This window comes from Vulpes vulpes, chromosome 13 (assembly GCF_048418805.1).
Source record: "Vulpes vulpes isolate BD-2025 chromosome 13, VulVul3, whole genome shotgun sequence".
Taxonomy (NCBI): Eukaryota; Metazoa; Chordata; class Mammalia; order Carnivora; family Canidae; genus Vulpes; species Vulpes vulpes.
The window spans coordinates 69,402,186-69,426,477 of record NC_132792.1 but is presented as its reverse complement, the minus strand read 5'-3'; the positions used below and the strand labels follow the sequence as shown (position 1 = coordinate 69,426,477).

The window sequence follows — 24,292 nt, the reverse complement described above, 5'->3', positions numbered from 1 at the left end:
ATTAGCCATCTGTGTATCTTCTTTGGAGAGATGTCTGCTCAAGTTCTTTGCCCATTTCTAAATTGGATTATTTGTTTTGCTATTTTGGTGAACTGTAGGAGTTTTTTAATCTATTCTGGATATTAATCCCTCATCACATATATAATTTGCAGTTATTTTCTTCCATTCTATGTGTTGCTTTTTCACTCTGCTGATAATGTCCTTGGACACACATTTTTTTTTTTAATTTTGATGAAGTCCAATTTATCAAATTTTTTCTTTTATTGCCTGTGCTTTTGGTATTATAGCCAAGAAAGTCAATCCAATATCCAAATCCAATATAATGAAGCTTTCATCCTATGTTTTCTTCTAAGATTTTAATAGTTTTAGCTTGTGCATGTCGTTGATCAATTTTGGGTTGATCATGGTTGTACATGGTTAAGGTAAGTATGCACTTTACTCTTTTGCATGTGGATATCCAGTTTTCCCAGCACCATTTGTAAGGGTTTATTTCTGGGCTTTCTATTCTATTTCATTGGCCTATATGTCTGTCTTTATGCCAGTATCACATTGTTTTGATTAATATAACTTTGTAGTAAGTTTTGAAATAAGGAACTGAGTCTTTCAAGTCTATCATTTTCTTCAAGATTGTTTTGACTATTTGGTTATACCTTTATATTCCTTATGAATTTTAGGGCACATTATTCTATTTCTACTAAAACAGTAATGGGAATTTGATAGGAATTACATTACATCTCCAGATCACTTTGGGTAGTACTGACATCATAATATTGTCTGCCAATCCATGAACATGGGATGTCTTTCCACTTATCTGTTTTCTTTACTTTGTTTCAACAGTGTTTTCTAATTTTCAAAGTACAGATCTTTCATATCTTTGTTAAGTCACTCCTGAGTATTTTATTCCTTTAGATACTGTTGCAAATGTCATTGTTTTCTTAATTTCATGTTCAGGGTGTTCATTGTTAATGCATAGAGACACAAGTAGTTGTATGTGTTAATTTTGTATCTTGAAACTTTAATATGTTTTAATTAACCTTTTCAATTTAAGATAGTTGTAGGTTCATATACGGTGGAAGAGAATAATAAAGAGACATTTCATATACCATGTTTTCAATTTTCCTCAATAGTAACACTTTACAAAACTAGAGTACAGTACAAACAGATAGTTGATAATGTTGAAATCCACCTAACTTATTCATATTTCACTTGTTTTGTATGTATGTGTATGTGCTTGATTCAATGCAGTTTGATTATATATATATTTTTTTCATGGATCCACCACCATAATAAAGATATGAACAGTTCACCTCCATAAGCCTTCCTCTATTGCCCGTTTATAACCATGCTCTTTCCTTCCTTTCTTCCTAGCTCTTGGAAACCATTAATGTGCTTTCCATCCGTTCAATTTTATTATTTCAAAAATATTGTATCAGTGAATCATACAGTGTGTAACTTTTTGGGGTGAGTTTTTTTTTTTTTTTACTCAGCACAATTCTCCGGATATTCATCCAAGTTCTTGTATACATCAATAGTTCATTTCTTTTCATTACAGAGTAATATTCCATGATATGGATGTATTAGTTTGTTTAACCATCCAGTCAAGGAAAGACATTTGGGTTATTTCCAGCTTGGGGCTATTATAAATGAATTTTATATGAAAGTTTGTGAATAAGTTTTTGTGTGAACATAACTTTTTATTTTTCTGGAATGAATTACCAAGACTCAATTTGTTGGGCTACAGGGCAGTTGTATGTTTAGAATCAAAATAAACTGTCAAAATTTTTCCAGAATCATTTGTACTATTTTGCATATTCTCACCAGCAATGTATGAATGATTCAGTTGCTTTGCAAGCTCAGTTACATTTTGTGTTGTCACTACATTATACTATGGCTATTCCTATAAATGTGTAGTGATAGCTCATTATAGTTTTTTTTTGCATTTTCCTAAGGCTAATAAATTTAAAATATTTTCTTTTTTTTAAAGATTTTATTTATTTATTTATTCATGAGAGACAGAGAAAGAGAGAGAGAGAGAGAGAAAGAGAGAGAGAGGCAGAGACACAGGCAGAGGGAAAAACAGGGTCCATGCAGGGAGCCAGATGCAGGACTTGATCCTGGTTCTGCAGGATCACACCCTGGGCTGAAGGCGGTGCTAAACCGCTGAGCCACCAGGGCTGCCCTAAAATATTTTTCATGTGCTTATTTGCCAGTTGTATATCTTCTTTAGTGAAATGTCTGTTCACACCTTTGGCTCATTTTGATTTATATTCCTTTAAAAAAACTGTTGAAGCTTAGAAATTCTTTATATATTCTAAATTTTTGTCCTTTGTTAGATATGTGATTTGCAAATGTTTTCTCCCAGTCTTAAACTTTTTTTTTTTTAAATCCTCTTTATAAGACCTTTCATGGAGTAAGATCTATTTGTTTGTTTGATGAGGTTCAACTAATTATGACATCTCTTAAACTGAGAATTGGTCTGGGCACATAGTATCAAATGCTTCTATGCTAAAAAGAAAAAATATTGGAATGAAGAAGTAAGTCAGAGAGGAACTAGTAAATTTACTTTATAAAAAATTTACTTAAATTCAATTTAGGTAACAGGCTGTATTATTAGTTTCAGGGGTAGAATTTAGTGATTCAACAGTTGCATATAACACCCAGTGCTTGGTGAAGGAGGACACTTGATGCAATGAGTAAATTTACTTCTAATTTATGTTTGTGGTTTCTACTGTTGATATCTTGATCATTGTTAGATCTGGAAATAGTAGCATCTCATATTTTTAAAATATCTTTTACGGGATCCCTGGGTGGTGCAGCGGTTTGGCGCCGGCCTTTGGCCCAGGGCGCGATCCTGGAGACCCCGGATGGAGTCCCACATTGGGCTCCCGGTGCATGGAGCCTGCTTCTCCCTCTGCCTGTGTCTCTGCCTCTCTCTCTCTCTCTGTGACTATCATAAATAAATAAAAATTAAAAAAATAAAATATCTTTTACATTGCACAGAGTGTTAGGAATACATAGGAAAAATATTTACTGTGTTTTATGGGTTCAAAAGCTAAAGAATAGAAAGGAGTTAGCAAAAAGTGCAGAATGTGAGGGAATAGAAATGAGTAGGAGGATGATAGGATAAAATGATCTGATGTAGCATTTTTCAAAGTGAAGCCTGTAGATTCCTGAGATGCTTAAGTCATCATTTGCCTTTTAAGCTCTGTTAAAATTTGCTCTGATGGTACTACAGTAATGGTTGATGCAGAAGCAGAATGGTTAAAGCTGCTAGAACTGTAGCATGAATCAAGGCAGTGATATCAAACTGTACTGGAAGTTATTATTTTATCACCATGCACTTGCAAGAGAAAGACTATCCTTACATATGTAGAAAGGTAGTCTTTTCAACAATGGTACTAGAATAATTAGATAATTGTATGCAAAAAATGAACCTTTACCTAACCTTTATAACTTACACAAAAATTCCTCAAAATGGATTATAGATGTAAACATAAAAAATGCAACCACAAAACTCTTCTATGAAAATATAGGAGAAAATCTTCAGTATTTAGGCTAGACAAAGTGTTCTTGAACATGGTACCAAGAACACCACCCACAAAAGAAAAAATGATAATTGTACTTTGTCAAAATTAAAATCTTTTACTTCATAAAAGACACTGTTAAAAGAATGAAAAAAACAAGATATTAACTGGAGAAAACACTTGAAAATCATAGATTTGATAAAATACTTGTATCTGGAATGTGTAAAGATCTCTCAAATTTCAACAGTAGAAAATCAAACAAATCAATTTAAAAATGGGCAAAAGACTTCAACACTTCATCATAGGATATGAGAGGGTTAAGTAAAGACATTATAGATGTTCAAAAATTATTTGCCAGTAGAGAAATGCAAGTTAAAACCAGGATGAGATACTACTACACATCTATTAGAATGGTTAAAATAAAAAATACTGACAGTATCAAGTTTGGTTATGATGCAGGGTGGTTAGGACTTTCATATATTGCTAGTAAGAATGCAAAAATGGGACAGCCACTCTGGAAAACAGTTTGACAGTTTCTTATAAAGTGAAACATAGACTTACCATATGACCCAGCAATCTCATTCCTATGTATTTACCCCAAAGAAATGAAAACTTATGTTCACACAAAAGTCTTTACATGAATATTTATAGCAGCTATATTCAGACTTCCCCCAAACTGGAAAAAATTTAAATATTCTTCCATGGGTAAATGGTTGAAAAAAATATGTTTCATTCATAAAAAGGAAAACTACTTAGCAGTTAAAAGGAACAAGCTATTGTAACAGGCAACAACTTGGATGAATCTCGAAGGTACTAGATATCGGGTGAAAGAAGCTGGTTTCAAAGTATCACATGCTAATGTATTTGATTTATCAAAAAGATTACACAATAATCTCAGAAACCAGTGGTTGCCAAAGATTGAGAGTGGGGGCAGGTTGTGATTACAAATGGGTATCCCTAAGAGGTGTTGCAGGGTAAGAGAGCTATTTTGTATCCTGATTGTGGTACTGGTTATATGAATCTGTGCTCATAGGACTGTACACCAAAACAAATTCAATTTTACCACTTATTAACTTAAAATTTCTAAATACTAAAATAAAAAGACATATTCAAGGAAAAAAAGAATGTCCATCATTAAGCAGTAAAAAATATTAATTTTTATGAAATCTCAATCCCTGAGTACATACCTTTTTTGTATTTTAAGTGATGAAATAGTAAATATAAATAAAACCCTCGCACTGCATACAGACATATTATGGTTGCCTCCAAAGAAGAACATCTTTGTGATTGTTTTTGTTGCAGGCAGAACTAACCACTTTCTGCATGAAACACCAATTTTTAGTTGATATAACGACTTAGAAACTATTTTTTCAGCTTTGAGTATTTGGCAGGCATTTTTTTGGAAATGATCAGTGTGACCACAAAGTACCTTTGCATGTTAATTAAAAGAAGTCTTGTGTTCTACTTCTTTCTCCAGCCTAATTTTTATTTTCCCCACATGTTCTTCTAGACATCTTCTCTCATGTTGAGTTGAAGGTACTGAATCTGTAGCTTTGAGAACCTCTGTTTACTTTAGGTCCAGCCAGCAACAGTAAAAAAAATTAAAAATAGCTACTAGAGATTTTCATAATAGCTTCCAACATCATATTCAGAGGGACATAGGGGAATTTAACAATTTGTGTGGAGGTTGGATGGGAGTATACAGAAAATATCTGTTTAGTATGCATCTCGGTTCTCTGGCTACCCTGTAAATACCCATAGCTTAGCGATTAGTAAACATTATTTTAATTGCCTATTTACTTGTTGTCTTTGAGCACTAAACAGCACTCTTGGAAGGCAGGGATTATGTCTTATTAACCATGACATTTCCTAAAATTAGCATTGGGCTTGGTATAGAGTAGGACATTCGATACTTCTCCGATGAAACAACAGAATGAAGAAGTGAGAGAGAGACTAGTAAATTCACTTCTAATTTATGTTTATGGTAACTACTACTTGATATCTTGATCATTGTTAGATTTGAAAAGAATAGCATCTCATAATTTTCTGATCATCTCAGTATTGTCACATTTTTGCCAACGTTGATGTTAAATAAATATGCCATGAGGGGGGAGGGAGGTAATATGTGGCCAATAATACTTATTTTATTAGGATGTGGTAAGATAGGATATACACACATATGAGGCATTTAGCCTATACCCCCATATGTGATAACTGTTCTTTTTCTTACAACTGGCATAGAGACTGCAATAAAGAGAAAACTTGGCTCTCTCTGTTTCTACAGGCACCCACCTTAGAAATTTCTGCTTGGAACCTATAGATAAATAATCTAAGGAAGACAAAATCACATTAGCCCTAACCCAGTTCTAACTGTGACATTCCTTCATCAGGGCAGCAACAGACAAATTGTTCAGACTCCAGGAAGCCATGCATAGATGACTGTAGGTAGTCTTTGGACTAAGAATCTTATATTTACTATCCTGTCTTGTTGTTTTCTCAATTGCTAGGTAAAAGGAGGAGGACCAGGAGCTGCAAATAGGTACCAGCCCCTTCCACACTGAGAACTTTGATGTATCATATATTATTGATAGATGTAAGTAATACAAGGACATGGAGTTGTACCTGTTTTGATCATTCCTCTATCACCACAGCTTACTTCACAGTGGAGTCCAGTTCATATTTTTCCAATGAATAATTGCATTACTGTTATTTACATTTAAAATTTTAAAGAATTTTCCTTCATTAAGGCATGTAGGTTTTTATTTCAGAAAATGTCCTACAGCAGATAATGTAAAAAAAAAAAAAAAAGAAAAGAAGGAAAAGAAAAGAAGGTAGGGGATGGTGGTGGTGGGAGAGAGGTAGCTCCAAGGAAGTTTATCCAACTAACAGAGGCAGCATCAAAAGGCTTCTTGTAGAAGTGGTGTTAACTATCATAAAGGTTTGGCTAAATGGCAGTGGTTGCCCTGGTTTGGGAGGAGGGAAGGATGAATAGGTAGTGCACAGAGAAGTTTTAGGGTAAAGAAACTACTCTGTGATAATACAATGATGGATACATTGTATATTTGTCCAAACCCATGAGTAGCACCAAGAGTGACCCCTAACAGAAACTGTGGACTTTGGGTGCTAATGATGTGTCAGTGCAGGTTCATCAATCGTCACAAATATGCTACTCTGGCACAGGATGTTGCTGGTCGGGGAGATTGTGAGGTGGCTGGACGTATGTGGGAAATCTTTGTCTCTTCTCAATTTCATTGTGAGCTTAAAACTGCTCTGAAAAATAAAGTCTATTTAAAAAAAAAGGTTTGGCTCTATGGTAACCTCGTGGAAAATCTTCCACTAAGCATTATAAAATAAAACCACTTCCCCTGGAAAATTAATAAATGAGGTCTCTTTTGCTTTCCACCTTTGGTATCATGGCTTAATCATTTCAGCTACAATGGAAAAATTTTTTACTTTTATTTTCCCAGAAATTATAAGTTTCATTTTATAATAAATGCATAAAGTGTCGTATGAAACCGTGAGACCCTTTGGCTGCATAAATCCAGCTACTTATTAAATAATTAGTTCATTTCATAAGTAATAATTTAGAATCTAGTTTGTCCAAGTTACCACACCAGATGTTCTAAAAATGTACAGATTTTTAAAATGACGATCTGCTTCATTTGTGAGGTGCCTTGCCATTCACCAAGCTTTTACACATATATATCTTTTTATTTTTTCCTCCCAGCCCTGAGAAGTCACTGGGGAAGATTTTTAAATTCCCATTTGAGAAACTTTTATTAATTAATAAGTACTTATGTTGATTTTAAAGTTGTATGTTAATTTAAAAAATTTATTATTGCACAAAAAAATTAAAACAACATAGAGTTTTAAATTGAAAAATAATGTCTTTTGGCTAATCCTAGTGAAACACCTTTAATTTTAAAAATTTTACCTTTTAGACTACTCATAGCTGAAGAGTAATCATGACTGGGCCAGAGGTGGTATTCTGAAATATTCTTTATTTATAGGAGTATAAAAAGTTATCAAAGTTTGGTATTAGAAGTAGAATATGTTACTAGTAAATTCAAGAAAAGGTGTAGTGCCCAGCAAGTCCTTGTTAACTAACTATATTTACATTTACACATGGGTGTGTATGTATACACACACACACACACACACACACACATACATATATAAGTATATAGACATATGCATCTTGTATGTCTATGTGTGTGTGTGTGTGTGTGTGTGTGTATTTTTTTTTTTCTTAATGCTCCCTGCCACAAACCTCTACTTTACAAAAGAAGCAAATAGGAATGAGTAACTTGTGTCTAGTTAGCTCTGCCTTGGAGAAAGTCAGGGGAGATGTTTGAGAGGAGTTGGTGCTACAGTCCAAGGATGAGCTCATGAAAAATGGGTTTGGAGATGAGGTTTTGAGAAAGTTCTGAGGACAGCAGTTCTTTCTTCCATGATTTTGATGGGAGTCACTGTAAATTCTGAAGCACAGTGTTGCAAATCCATGCTCTCTCTCCGGTTCTGTCAGCATGGTTGTCTGGGAGGAAACTTGGAACAGCAAATATTGGCGACTGGTATGGGAGAAACTGTAGAAGTCTGTTTGTGAGATGGGTCTTCTTGCCCCTTTCTCATAGCCAGGAAAGTCAGGTCCACTCCGAATGCCCAAAGTACAACAAAGACTCAATTGTGGGCATGACTGTCCCCACAACCATAGAATAAAAGTCATTTTTTTTTTGTTTTGCTTCACCTTAGATGATAACTAGATTTAAACTTGTGAGTAATTTTATAATTATTACTTCACATGATTGCATCATATTATAGAAGGTGTGCAGTTTTGGTATTTCTGGACATTTAGGAGGCATTTGATTCACATTTTAAAATTTGTATCATAGGGCAGCCCAGGTGGCTCAGCGGTTTAGCACCACCTTCAGCCCAGGGTGTGATTCTGGAGACCTGGGATCGAGTCCCGTATCAGGCTCCCTGCATGGGGCCTGCTTCTCCCTCTGCCTGTGTCTCTGCCTATCTCTCTCTGTCTGTCTGTCTGTCTCTCTCTCTGTCTGTCTCTCTCTCTCTCTGTGTGTGTCTCTCATGAATAAATAAATAAAATCTTTTAAAAAGTAATAAAATAAAATTTGTATCATAAATATTGTTGCTGTGAAAAATCTTTCCTCTGTATTGTTGTGTTAAAAGCAAAGCTGGAAATATAAACTGTAAGTGAACAAGCTGCAGTGGCCTGGCTTTTGTTTTAATTTTCTGCCAGGAGTAGATATGTCATTGTTTTAACTTGCATCTCTGTGTTATCAGTTAGATTTTCTTTTAATAATTATTAATTTTTTCTCCTTGGGTGTGAATTACTGGCTCATGTTATCTTTCTTCTTCTGTCCATCCTACCATCTTCCCCTGCTTCCTTCTCTGTTGAAGTTAAATCTAGTAGGAACTGTTTAAATAACTGTAACATAAGTTTAAATGTTGGCCCTCTTCAATCAGGCTAATATTCTGATCCACCCACTGATACTTTTCTTGCCGAGTTTTTGAGCACCATTCTTTTAGCCAAATTCTAAAGTGAATTCAAATTTTTGTTTCCCCTTCCCCACCCCCCAAAACCCCACAATGCCTATCACTGTTTCCTATCTCTATGAATTTACCTAGTTACTCAAACCACATACTAAGGCTCTCTGGCAGCCATTCCATTTTCTTCTATTCCTGTGGACATTATCTTCATTCAAGTCACCCTTGTGTCTCAGTTGGCTTGTTGAACTGAGGCCTACCTGAGTCTTCCCCTAACCCATCCTCAAAGTCTCCTTTACTCCAATCCATGTCCTTCCATCTGAACCCTCTCCTCTTTTCCTTTTGTAGGTATATCTTCCTCCACAGAATTCCTTAATTCTCTTGTCCCTTAAATCTCTCTCCCAAGGGAATGACAGGGTCTGCAGGTCAATCGTGCTTATTATTCTGATTCTCTGGATTTCTTTTCTATGACCCAGATTAAGCTGTTAAATATTTCTATCTGAATGTCTCAAAACTTCCCAAGATCAACATGTAAGATTCTGAATCACAAGCTTCTCTTTTTTAGGCTTTAAGTCAGAAACCCTGGAATCATCTTTGTCATTTCTTATTTCCTCAATAACTTCTCATTGTCTAACCCTCTACCAATCTTACAGATGCCACCTGTTAAATATCTATTATCCATTAACATTTCCACATTAGCATTGTTACTCTTCTGATCCAGAATATAAGCCCCGAATTTCCTGAAAACTCTAATGGTCTCTATTAGCCTCTCAATAGCCACTCCTGCTCCTTCAGCCAAATCTTGTTTTCCTCACTACAGTAACGTGATATTTTCAAACATTCTGAATTACATTTCCCAAGAGAATAGAGTCCTTACCGTGGCTCCAATGCCATGAATGATCTAGCCCTAATTTCCTCTTCTCCTCTCTTCTCATCTGTTCTCCCTTGCCACTTGTGCTCCCATTCTGTCCACCTTCTTTCTCTTCTTCAGAAGTTCCACTTTCCTTTCTGCCACATGCCCTCAGTCTGGAATATTCTTCTTCACACACTCGTCTCCTCCCCCACACACTGCCCAGGATTCCTTCTTGTATTACAGACCACGCCTCAAGTATCATTTCCTCAGGAAAATTCTCTTGATCCAGCAACCTAGTTCAGACTCTCCTACAACATGATCTGAGTGGACACTGTCTCTTTCATCATAGCATCTAACACATACTCTCAACACATAGATGCTAAACTGTATGAAAGCTGAGGCTATATCTGGTTTTGTTTACCATTGTGTTTCCAGACAGAATCATGTCACCTGAAACTCAATCACTGTTAATTATTAAATGAATGAATGAATGAATGAATAAATAAATAAATAAATAATCTGCATTTCCAAAATTCAAGTGGGGTTATGTTCTCCTCTTGTTGAAATCCTTTAGATAATCTTTCCTTGTGCTCAAGATAATGTTCAAACCCCTTCTCATGGCCTGTAATTCACATCAGGTCCTGCTTCCTGATCAGGCTCCAAGCCCACCTCAGTTCAGTTGCATTATGCCAGTATTTACTAAGTGCACCTAGATGGTGCTGTGTGCAGAAGTTTGAATGATGACTAGGATATGTATCATGAGTATACTTAAAGATATTGTAGTCCAGGGCAGACATTAAATGAGCGATGGGGCAACTTTGATTAACCAAATATATAAGCTGTAAAAATACTCCCTCCTTTCACATGTAATGTTCCAGACACCATAGCAAGTCATTTCGCTAAACATGCCATAGTCACTTTTCTTTGTTCTTTGCACATGACGTTCCCTTACATTTCTTACTTGGCACACTTGTATTTCCTGTATTGATCTTTCCCCAGTCCCCACTCAACTTTGCCTGTCTTGCTTTTTATAATTAAAATTAAAATCTTTCCAGTATTGCTCATTCCTTTGAGCTCCTGTAGCACCTTGTATAATTCTGCTATTTTCACACAGTTCTGCGAGTGTCTCTTACTTGCCACTGTGCTTCAGGAAGGCAAGCCTACATCTGGTTTGGTCAAACATACGGTAGATGTTCACTAAATAGGTCTTGATTGAGTGAATTAACCAAAGTCAAGTGAAGGGAAGATCAAAATGCCATGGGAGTTCAGAGTACAGGATGTTAGTATGTTACCAATGAGGAATAATTTGTGTAGCAGCTAAGATGTCTTATTTAACCAGGAGAAAATTTTATGTGGGCTACAGTTTTAACAAAAGCACATGTAGAATCACCAGTGTATGGTTTCTCACTTTCAGGCAAGATGAACTGTGAATTGCCAAGAAGATTTCAGCTGTCAGCAAGGAACCTACTATAAGCATAAGTCCTTTCTTGCACACTTCTACCCTTTCAGGATGGTTAGAAAAAGAGATTCTTAAGTAAAAGCTACTTACAGACAAATCTTTTGGTGTTCCTATTCCTGACCAGATAGGACCACATCATATCATATCAGAAGCAGGGAGATTAGTAAGCAGGGTTTTCCTGAATGTGCTGATGAAGACCATTGTTCATCTAGTCCTGTCAAATGGCCATGGAAATAGTATATTCTTCTCACTACTAGAGCCCAAGATGGGTTAGGAAACCTGAGTGTGATTCCTAATTTGAAAAATAATGAGACATTAAAAATATTGTGTTTGTGGTGGAGGAAATAATGCAACACATACCTTGTAGGTGTCTGCAAGTAGCCATTTGTCAAGGAATCATGAATAGTACTGGGGGAATTCCTATGGAGTTGGGGTGCCTATATTTTAGAGCCTTGGCTATTTTTATGTTGTTTTTTCCCCCCTCTAATTATTCTCACTTTGTTCTCTCCTAGGACTTAATAAAACTTCTCTTTGAAAACATCAGCTGTTCCCAAACATATAATGAGGAATCAAGAAAAGTATGTGTTTGTGTTATTAAAATATAAACTGAGGTACATTAAAATTTTGACGAGTAAATTTCAACAAACATTGACGGGAATCTAAAGGCAGCACCAAAAAGAAAATGGTTTGATGCTTTTAGCCAAAAAGGGTTGGGGAAAAGTTTTTATGGAACCAACAGGTGTTGAGGAAAGGCAGGGGCAAAGCAAGGAAATGATTTGATTGGCTAAAACTTAAGCTGCCTTATTTGGGAAAGACAAGTTGGCTGCTTGTGATTGGTCGTTTTTAGGTTTCCTTTCTCATCTTTGAAGCATTTCAAGGAATTGATCCTGGCTTCGGTTTCTGTTTGCTTCTGGTGTCCACCGAAGCATTAGAGCCACCCTAGTCTAGTGGACTCCTTGTTTAATTACTCGAACAGGGTCCTATTTGGTTCCTTTGTTTTGCTCTGTGTTATCAGGTATGGTTGTTGTACTAGAAGAGGTGTTATTCCCTGGAGGGTCAAGCAGAGGCAGGGCAGCAAGAATGAAAGTGAGTTAAATCGACACACACAGGAATAGTAACAGAAGGGTGACTGTTTCTTCCACCATAGAGTACCTAATCGTAAATGCTCCTGCCTCTGTCTCATGACAAATTCAATTTTCCAAGTCTGATATTGCAGCATAATCAATGAAGACCACACACCTCAGAGTTTAATGCTTTATTTTCTTTATTACAAGAATGTTCCCAGGATGGAGGTGATGATGATTTTTAAGAAATTAGTACTGTTTTTAGGTACAGCTTCCAAGTCCTACTTAGAATACTTTTAACTGTCATTTATTCATTTACTCTGATCTTATTACATGAACCAACACAGACCATATGGAATTGTTGCAGTTTATTTTATGCTTCTGGGATTTTGGACAGAATTTTTAAGCCATCGAGAGTTTTGTGTACCTTAATAAAGACAAAAAGCAAACAAGCAAACAAATAAATAAAAACACAAAACAAGTAAAAAAAAAAAAAAAAAAAAACAAGGAAAAGAAAGGACCTTTCTCCAAAATGAAATGTGTCAATTATTAGCCAAGAGAAATGTAAAATGGCCTTCACCTTTGAGTTATTACTTTGCATTTAAATGCTCATAACTGTTTTAGAAAGCTTGACGCCCACACCACAGGATCTTGTTCCTCTTTAATTTTCTCTAATTTGTGTAGTGAATAACCAAATACTCATAATGCAATTAGAAGATAATCAGGCTTGTAATTATGTTAATTGCTGGAGACTTACATCAATCCTCCAGCAAAGTGATAGGATTTCAGGGGAACTATTAACTATTAACGTAGCAAGAGAGCGAGGGGGAGCCTGGGATGGGTAACTCCAGAAATTGATGAATAACTAAGGTTTGTATCACTGAATAACGCTGAGGACAACAGAGCCATATGGGAAAGGGGCTTTAAGGGGACAATGATTTGAGGTTCCAGAAAATCAACCTCTTTTGTTGGTTTCTTTCGCATAAACAATCACAGTGTCTACCTATTTCATCATAAGAAGCCTAATTCAAAGAAGACAGATGAATAGGTGAAAGAGAGGCTGACTTTCTGTCTTAGCACTGGCTTCCACATTACCTAAAACCCAACAGTACAAAATAAGACATTGTTATTGCTTCTCCACTAGAAGTGTTCTTTGCTCGTATGATGATGACCAATGGTCAAGCTATAACTGTTGCAATCTGTCTTTAGACTGCTACTCACCCATTAAAGCCTCATGGCCTGAACATTAAGTTTATTCCTAAATACAATCAATTACAATGTGAATTAAAATTTGCTTGTTTTCTTTAGAGTTGGCTGGAGCTAAGCTGGACCTCCTGGATCCTGCCTTGGATCGGCCTTCCTTGCCTTCCTAATTAGTACAAATAGTATGAGAAGGCTATTCTTTCCTTTCTTTCACCCACGTGCGCTGTGTGGTATGGCAGGTAAAGAAGGCCTGTGGTGTGGTTTAACTGCTACTTAAAACAGTTTTATGCCACCACACTTGTACCACCTCATGAAGTTAAAATTAAAATTACCTCACAAAGAGATGTGGAGAAAAGGGAACCTTTGTGCACTGTTAGGAGGATGTAAAACGGTATAGAGGTGCCTTGAAAAATTAAAAATAAAACTACCATACGATCTAGCAGTTCCACTCTTGGATATATCGGAAGGAAATGAAACCACTATTCTGAAGAGGTATCTGTACTTCCATGTTCGTTGTAGTATTTTTCACAGTAGCCAAGACATGGAGACAACCTAAGTATTCATTGATGAACTGATGGATAAAGAAAATGTAAAACATATAGACAATGGAATTTTATTCAGCCACGATAAGGGAGATTCTACTGTTAGTGACCATATGCATGGACCTTGAGGACATGATGCTAAGTGAGATAAATCAGACAGAAAAAGATACTGTATGATCTCTCTTATACATGGAATCTAAGAAAACTGAACTCATAGAAACAAAGAACAAATTGGTGGTTGCCAGAGAGGTGAGGGGGGGAAGGTAGAGGGAGTAAAAAGAATCAAAAGGTATAGACTTCCAGTTGTAGGGTTAATAAGTTCTGGTGATATAATGTATAGCATGATGATTATAGTTAATAATACTGTAATGTATATTTGAAGATTACTAAAAAAGAGTAGGTCTTAAAAGTCTCATCACAAAAAAATTGGAATCATGCAAGGTGATGGATATTAATTAAATTTACTGTGGTAATCATTTTGCATTATATACATATATTGAATTGTAATATTGTTCACTTTAAACTGATACAATATTTAAAATATGCCAATTATATCTTCATAAAATTGGGAACAAATAAAAGGGGGGAAAAACCATAGGTTGTTTATTTAGAATAGAGAGATTACTCAAAACTGATCCTAACTTATATTGAGTCACCCTTGGCCCGCTTTGTCAAAAGGAGAAAGGATTACCTCACAAACGTTTTGTTTCTTTTCTGAGAAGAAAGGACCAATGGTCTTCTAAGTAATATTCAGTTGTGTGCCACCTATCAATTATGATTAATATAAACTGAAAAGCTTTTTTATTTTCAAATGTATGCAAACTAAAATGACCCTCTACAACAAAAGTAGGGTCAGAAAAACCCAAACTCAACCATTGTTACTCAGTGTGAATATATATAATAGCTCATTCCCATCATAACTTATATTCGATATCCTTAATATCAAAATAAAGTGACAAATTTGGATTTGTAGTTCACCATATGTTTACTGCTTCTGGGCCATTTGGGAAGCATGTTGCAACTATACAGGGCATAATTAAACTGTAAGAATCCTATAAGCTGAGTTAAATAAGGTACAACATAATATTCACCAATTTTGTGCCACATTTTTTATTAATTGTTAACCATTAAAGTGAACACAGGTTCTAAGTGTTTATTAAAGTTTGAGTCATTAAAATGACCCACATTATTAGATTTTACTGGCTGCTAGAAAGCCAGAAAGGAAAATATATGCTAAGCCCATTTTAAAGGAGGTAGTTCCTCAGAAGGTTATCAGTCAACAGGCAATTTATTTGGAAGTAACAGGATCAGGCCATCATCAATAAAAGAGTAATCATCAGTTACAAATATTCAAGAATAAATGAGGGATTTGAAAGAAGGCCAAATTGTATGAAATGGAGTGATAGGAAAATATATTACTCACAGAAACTAGAAACTTTTCCTGTAACTTATTTATGGTTGGCAAATTGTCCAAAAACCTAATTAGACAAGCTGATGTTCTTGGAAGAGATCTCAGACTAGCTCATTACATTAACTCCATAAATTTGTTCTTTCAGAAATCCCCAAGTAGGCAACTAATCATACAGAGAATTTCTTGCTTTTTCTCATTCTTTAATTTCAACTTTTATCATTGGCTAGAGTATTATTTTTACTGAGCACAGAAGTAATTGACCCAGAAAAATTTATTTAGCTTATAAACCATCACTTTAAATTAGATACAGGTCTGAGATAATTCAGTTAACATTCTACTATGATTTCTAATTAATATAAAGATGTGAGTACATCTCTTTTTAGTTTATATAATGAGAATAAAATTTATGATAGTGTGGAATTTATGTAAGGAAGGAAAGAATGCTAATCCTGAAAACTGTACTCTTTAAGATTGAAGATAACCATTTGTTTCTTTTTAGTCCTCTCTCAAAGTCATGGAACCATGAAGTGTCAACGGTGGAAGACTAATCACAGTGCTTGTGATTAAACTGATAATAAATAGGTGGCTTACATTTTAACTATATAATGTTACCTAACTAACTAGGTGAATATACTATATACTATTTATAAATAATCTTTCTGCATGAGGTAGATGGGGTATAGGAGTTTCTAAATTCAAATATCACGTTTTAGACCAATTAGGTTTTTTTTTTTTTAATTTATTTATTTATGATAGTCATCACAGAGAGAGAGAGAGAGGCAGAGACATAGGCAGAGGGAGAAGCAGGCTCCATGCAGGGAGCCTGATGTGGGATTCGATCCCAAGTCTCCAGGATTGTGCCCTGGGCCAAAGGCAGGCGCTAAACCGCTGCGCCACCCAGGGATCCCCAATTAGGTTTTTTTTTTTAAAAGATTTTATTTACTTATTCACAAGAGATACAGAGAGAGACAGAGACATAGGCAGAGGGAGATGCAGGTTCCTGGCAGGGAGCCCAATGAGAACCGATCCCCGGACCCTGGGATCCCGCCCTGAACTAAAGGCAGATGCTCAACCGCTGAGCCACCCAGGTGTCCCTAGACCAATTAGTTTTATAAAATGTACCAAGAAATAAAAAGTACATTTTGCTTTCATATTCCTTCCTTTCTCTTACGAATGTGCTTTTTTCTCTGCTCCAATTTATCCTATGATCAACAAATTTATGTCTGTGCAGATTTTCCTCAAATTGCGTGCAGGTTTCTATTAACTCTCTAGCAAGATTTTAGCTTATCCCACTTCATGCTGATTTATTTCCTTACTTGTTAAAATACTTCAAATGAGTGATTAATGCAATGGAGAGTAGCTAAAACCTGTATTTAAAGTTTAAAAGATTATTGGGCCCAGACATCCTCAGAGTATTAAAAAATTGAAAGAAAGTGGCTAGACATGAAGTCTGAAATTACTTTACTTAAGAACTAGTATTTGTCAAAATCAAGCTTATGGCTCTGGACAGGGACATTCAAAACGTGTTTTAACGGTAAATATTTCAGCTGTATAACCTGAAATCCTCTGTGAAAACTTTAGAAAGAATTGCCTTAAGCTATGACTAAATTATTTAAGGCTTGTTCTTTTTGAAGTTTAATTTGTATCCCTAAATGATATTAATAGTCAAAAAGAGATTCGAAGTTGAAAATGAATGTATGCCATTTCTGTGATAAAAGCAAAAACAAAGCCTGGTGCTGTGTTTGTGTGCTAGCATGAAATTTCACCTTATTTGGCATATATGGGAAAAAACGGAAAAAGCAAGAAAGAAAAAATAAGGACTTTTTTTACAAGTTCAATATTTTGTAATCATTTTTTTTCTGGTTAGGAGATGGCTCAAGTGGTGCCAGGCACTCAGTTGGTTAAGCAACTGACCCGATTTTGGCTTGGGTCATGATCTCAGGGATCATGGGATTGAAAAATTAAATGTTCAGTGGGAGTCAGCTTGAGATTCTCTCTCTCTCTGCCTCTCCCCTCCCCTCCCACTGTCTTTAAAATAAATAAATAAATAAATAAATAAATAAATAAATAAATAAATAAAATCTTAAAAAAAAAGAGAGAGATGACTCAAAGATTGTTTAAAGTATTTGTATTGTTCAAGAGGGTGGCTGGTCATCATTCCTACTGGAGTTGGAAGAAGAGTTAAATATGTGATTTCCATTCTTGGAGCAGAAATTACTTTCAAGGAAAGGTTATAGAAATAGTAAAACAAACTTTTGAGGAGATTTAGGTAACACTGTTGTTTTTGTGTCTGTGTAGAATATAAGCATACAGCTACAGAGGTTTAACTTGAAAGGAATCTTTAAAAATTTGACCAAAGGACATTTTAGTTCTGAGATATAATAACCTCTTAGTTGTTGTGTGGTCATAGAAGTGAAGATATTGAAAAGTGAAATAGAAAATTACATTTAAAAACATACACAGTAATGTAAGTTCTTTAAGCTCACAGTCAATGATATTGGGAAGGTTATAAATCTTGAATGAAGGAATATTATTATAAAAAGGGCATGTAAGTCTAAAAAACCAGAAAACTCTGAATTTAAACCAAAAATATACCTTAAGATAAAAATAAATCTTAGACACCAACAGGATATATAAAGGCTTATCTAAATAAATCAAATATAGTTCAGAATATGCCATTGTGCAAATACTATTTATAATTATGGAAAGGTGTACCCTTTTCAGCAATTTGTGCTATAAAATAAAACAGCAATTCTAATCATCATAGGTTTGTCAGTCGTGTTAAAATCAAATGAGTGCTGGGTTACTAAAACATATGGCTTTAAAGGAGTGACAATAAAGGTGTGTTTATGGGTTTTAAGACTCTAAGTTATTTATGAGTTATTTGAAGTCAAATTGACAAATGGTACCTATAGAGAAACCCGAAGCAAATGGGAAATTAGGAAAATAATTGAATCATGGAATTATGATGACACCTTTGGGGAGTATGAATTGCCAAACAAGCTTGGTCTACTAGACAGGTTCCCTTAAAGGGACTGAAGAGAAAACCCTCCTTATGGTTATTCAAATGAATACTTTAATTATTATTTTTGTTAAAGCATCCTACTACTATTACTGGTATGGAATGAGGAATCCATAAAGCATTTTGATTAAGCACACTAAAATTGTGTTTCTCCAGTTAATATATGAACTGAATTAGAATTTATTGAAGATAAAAATGTCACTTTAGATATGTAATAACTCCTGTGGTCTCAAATGAATGGTAATATCTCAAATGGATGATAAAAGATTAAGTCCATTTTACATAATAACTCATGTAATTTAGAAAGCAATTGGCTGGGTGGAAAAAGGCTCTGTTTTTAATACTTCTGATTTTCCTATAAATAGAATAGAATTGTGGTGCAAATACAATCCTAAATAGTAAATAACTCTTGCTCTTCAAATCCAAATTTTACTTTTCAGTGAATCTTGATTTATAAAAGTACCCTTCAAATCTTCATCTTAGGACTCCTAGTAAACCAAAGCACGCTACTGTGATAATCTCTAGTATTTGTTTCTTATTTGATTTTTTAATATTCCCGAAACATGCTAATCTTAACCACAATCTAACTTTAGATTTATGGCAGGGTCTCCATGTTCTCCATTTTACCTAATATAAATACAGTACAAAAATATCTTTTTGTTTTTAAAGAAAAAGAACTTTAACTTTTTTTTTTAAGATTTTACTTATTCATGAGAGACACACAGAAAGAGGCAGAGACATAGGTAGAGGGAGAAGCAGGTTCCTTATGGGGTGCCTGGTGTGGGACTCCATCCCAGGACTCTGGGATCATGACCTGAGCTAAAGGCAGACACTCAATCACTGAGCCACCCAGGTGCCCCAAGAACTCTTAACTTTTAAGCAAGTTTAGAGTTACAGAAAAATTTAAGAGATAGTGGAAAGTTTCCACATACCTTCACCCAGTTTCCCTCTTTATTAATTTGTATTAATCTGGCACCTTGACTGTGGTTAAGGAACCAATATCGATACATTATTATTGACTAAAGTTGATCATTTATTCAGATTTCCTTAGTTTGTACTTTGTTTTTGTTTTTGTTTTTGTCCAGCACTCATGTAGGATTGCACACTCCATATAGCCATCAGTTTTCTTTAGGCTTTTCCTGGCTGTGAGAGTTTCTCACTTTCCTTATTTTTGATGACCTTAACAGTTTTGAGGCACACTGGTCAGGTTTTGTGGGATGCCCTTCAATCGGAATTTGTCTGATGTTTTTCTCATGAAGAATTTCCTTTTGCTCTCCTTTCTCATTTACCTCCGATTTCTCCTCACTGCAATGACAAGTCTTTGCTGTGCATGGGTAAGCTCTTCAGAAGGATTTTTATCACTGGGGAATTTTTGCAGAGTCTTCCCTGACTGCAAAGAGATCGTTTCCCTTCCTTGGGAGTGAACAGCTCCTGAGTGACAAGCTCCTTCTAAAACTGAGAACCAGTAACCTGTCCACTTTGATCATCAAATTCTGCTGCCTTTATTGTAGATTCAACTGCCCTGCCTACAGGTTCTGTTGAAGGTGTCTTTTTTTTTTTTAAGACTTTTAAATTTATTTTAGAGAGAGAGAAAGAGAGCACTAGCTGTCTTGTGGGGCAGAGGGAAGGGAGAGAGAATCTTAGGCAGACTCTGCACTGAGCACGGAGCCTGACATGAGGCTCCATCACAGGACCCTAAGATCATGACCTGAGCTGAAACCAAGAGTCAGGCACTTAACTGACTGAACTATCCAGACATTTTCATGCTTTTCTATTATTAATCTTGGGAAGATACTAAACCTTTCTGAGCCTCAGTTTCATTTATGTAAAATGGGAATGATGGTGTCCACACCACAGATTAGTGTGAGAATTATCTGAGGTAAAATATGTGAAGGGGCAAAGTCCAGAATTCTGCCCTCCACACACGCTCTTCAATATCAAATCCCCTTCTTCTCTTCCCCCCCCCATACTTTTCTGAAGCCCTTTCTAATTCCATATGTGTTATCTCTTTCCCTTTCACATTTTATCTCGCTTTGAAACTTATTCGTATTTCATGCACATGTTTTTTTATCCTCTGCCCCCAAATCTTTCCTACCAGTTCCCTTATCCTTTCTCCTGATGGTATCAGCCTGTGTTTGCATTTCCAGGTTTTTTGTTTGTTTGTCTGTCTGTTTGTTTTTTAAATACAATAAAACCAAGCTTTTCCAGCACAAAACTCAAGGGCCTGGGATACTGAACAAAGTTATTGAACGTGACTTCCAGAAGAATTGTGCACTCAGTTGATTGGTAGAGACAAAAACCCAATGGTAGAGGCTTAGTGGGAGGCCAAGATGTGAAGAAATGCAGGTGGACATTGTGGATTATATTTTAAAGATGATCAGAAAAAGGAAATAAAGAATGGTACTTTGAGAATTCCCCAAAGGAGGAGAGTAATTAGAGAAAAGAGAACAAGAAGGGAAAGTTGAACCAGACAGGATTCTATTGGGAAAGGGAGTATAAGAAGGAGAACAACAAATTTTAAGGTATAAAGAAAGAAATTAATTATTTGCTCTGAAATTTTTTATTTAGAGGCTTAGTACAGGAGTATAGTCAACTCCCTCCTTCAAAGATCTTTCTTTCATTATGAAATGTGCAGAAAAATAGGAAAATAATCTAATTTAAAAGTACAGAGCAATCCATTTATTTTTCGTCTTTTTATTATTTTATTATAAGATATACAAAAAGTAGAAAAAAAAACAAAGAAAAAATATATAATTTGTTTAATGAATAATTATGAGGCGACTACTCATGTTACCAACACTTATTCCCAGAGAATGTTGGCTGCCACCTAGGAGTCCTCCACTCCCTTTCCCAAATAGAAGTCCCTCTTACTGTCTTTCTTCTCATTATTGTTTTCTTGCCTTTAACAATTTACAACAATTTACAATTCCTTAAGCATTCCTAAACAATAAGGTTTAGTTTCTGACTATTTGAGAACCACGTAGAAATGGAACCATAGTATGGATTCATTTGTTTCTTGTTTCCTTCATTCAGCATTATGCTTGTGAGATGTATCCATTCAGCTGAATGCAGTTGTAGTTCATTCATTTGCATTGACACATAATGCTCCTTTGTTGAATGTACCACAATTTACTAAGAAATTCTACTGTTGGTGGCTATTTGGGTTATTTGTAGTATTCATTACAGCAAGGCCGCCTTGAAAATTCTTGTACTTGTCTCCTGACACATGTGGGTCTTTATTCCCTTAGGTTCCCTACGTCAGTGCAGAACTGATATGTCATATGGAGTGTAAATTTTCAAGTCTGCTGAATAATGCTGAACTCTTCTGAGGTGATCATGCTGATGTACAGGTGCATTATCAGCGTATACATGTAGTTTCAGTGGTGTTTAGACTTTGAGTTTAATCTTCTTTCCCTGATTACTAATAAAGTTGAGTACATTATAATATGTCTGTTGGCCGTTTGAATATCATCTTTTATGAAGTCAAATTTTTTGACCATTTTATTTATTTGCAGAAGTTCTTTTGGTGGTTAGTATTTTATTGAAACTAGTATAAAAATGAGAGACACTAAGGTAACATCTTTTTAAAACATTAACTCATGCATTTACTAATTTGTTGCCCTGTGCTTTTTCTTGTATTTCAGTCTTTTTTAAAAAAGATTTTATTTATTTATTCATGAGAGACACACAGAGAGAGGCAGAGACATAAGCAGGGAAAGAAACAAGGTCCCTTCAAGGAGCCCTATGTGGGACTTGATCTCAGGACCCCAGGATCATGACCTGAGTCAAAGGCAGATGCTCAACCTCTGAGCCACCCAGGTGCCCCATTTCAGTCTTTTTATATGGTATCACCCCACTCTCTGCCTGTAGTATATCCTTTAGAATTTTCTTACTAAGGTCCTTCAAGTGACAATCTCACTTTCTTCCATCAGAAAATGCCTTTAAATAATAAAAAAAACATGTATCTAAAAAAATATTTTCATTGGGGGCATAGCAACCTTTCATTCCATTAAAGATTTAGTTCCATTCATTTGTGGTTTTTATTAATGTTCTTTGAAATATCATTCATCAGTTTGCTTGTCACTACTTTCAATGCTATTAAAATATTTTCTGATTGTTTAAAATATTTTGCATTATGTTTTGGTGTTAGGTAATTTCACTGTTATCCACCTAAAATTAGCTTTCTTTAAAAAAAAAAAAACATATTGCTAGGGTTTGTTTAGAAGAGTCTATGGATTGGTGCTTTCCATAAATTATAGAAGTCTCATCCCATACCTCTTGAAATATTATCTAATTTTTCTCTCTCCTTTCTCTCCTCCCTCTCTTCCTCCCTTCCCTTCTTTCCTTTTCCCTTCTCTTCCTTTTCTCTTCTCTCTCCATCTCTATCTTCTTGTCTTCTCTTTGTGGAACTACAATTAAAAAGTATGTTAAGTGAGGGGCACCTGGGTGGCTCAGCAGTTGAGTCTTCCTTTGGCTCAGGTCGTGATTCCAGGGTCCTGGGATCCAGTCTCACGTCAGGCTCCCTGTGGGGAGTCTGCTTCTCTCTCTGTCTATGCCTCTGCCTCTCTGTGTCTCTCATGAATAGATAAATAAAATCTTGGGAAAAATTGTATGTTAAGTGAAAGGTATGATGTTCGTGATGTAAAGATTTAATATTGTTAAAATGTCAGTTCTTTCCAAATTGACCATAGATTCAATGCAATCTCAATTAAAATCTCCCAAAATTATTTTGCAGCTATTGACAATAGATGACAACAGATGACTGCTACAAAATAAAGAGCCCAGGAATAGACCCACAGTAATATAGTTAATTGATCTTTGTCAAAGGAGCAAAAACATTTTGGTGGAGAAAGGATAGTTTAAAAGAAAAAAAAAATAACTGGTGCTGGAACAATTGGATGTAAAATGGAAAATTACAAAACTTCTAGAAAGAGAATAAGGGTGATTGGGTGGCTCAGTTGGTTAAGCAACTGCCTTCAGCTCAGGTCATGATCCCAGAGTCCTGAGATCAAGCCCTGAGTCAGGCTTCTCCCTCTTCCTCTGTCTGCCACTCTTGCTTATGAGCTCTCAATCTCTCTCTGTCAAATAAATAAAATAAAATCTAAAGAAAGAAAAAAAAGTAGGAGAAATTCTAGGGAATCCTTGATTTAGTAATGAGTTTTAGATATAGCACCAAAAGAATGATCCATAAAAATAAAATTGGTAAGTTGATTATCATTAAAATTAAAAATTTCTGCTCAAAGACATGATGAAAAGAATCCAAAGACAAATCACAAAGTGAAAGGAAATATTTGCAAAAACATATCTGATAAGACTGTACGTTTGTTGTATCAATCATATACAAAGGACTCTTAGAACTAAGAAAAAAACTCAATTAAAAATAGATAAAAGATCTGAATAGACACATCACTGAAGAAGATATATAGATTGCAGTTAAGTATGTGAAAAGATGCTCAATCTCATTGTCATAAGGAAATTGAAAATTAAAGTAACAATGAGCTATCATTGCACACCTATTAAAATGGTTAAAATTAAAAAAAGAAAAAGAAAACAAATGAGAAGAGAAATCTGACAATATCAATTGCTAGTGAGGATGCAAAGCAACAACTCTCATTCATTGTTTCTGGGAATGCAAAACAGGATAGCCACTTTGGAAGACAGCTGAGTAGTTATTACACAGCTAAACACAGTTGGATCATATGATTCAGC

General features: G+C 35.3%; 1 long non-coding RNA gene across 1 annotated transcript; it reads left to right on the top strand.

Moving 5' to 3' along the window:
- The first annotated feature begins 5,686 nt into the window (after positions 1-5,686).
- On the top strand, positions 5,687-22,198 carry LOC112931776 (uncharacterized). Its single transcript, XR_003237359.2, has 3 exons — positions 5,687-6,117; positions 11,854-11,919; positions 21,832-22,198. It is a non-coding gene; the product is annotated as an uncharacterized lncRNA (long non-coding RNA).
- Positions 22,199-24,292: the final 2,094 nt, after the last annotated feature.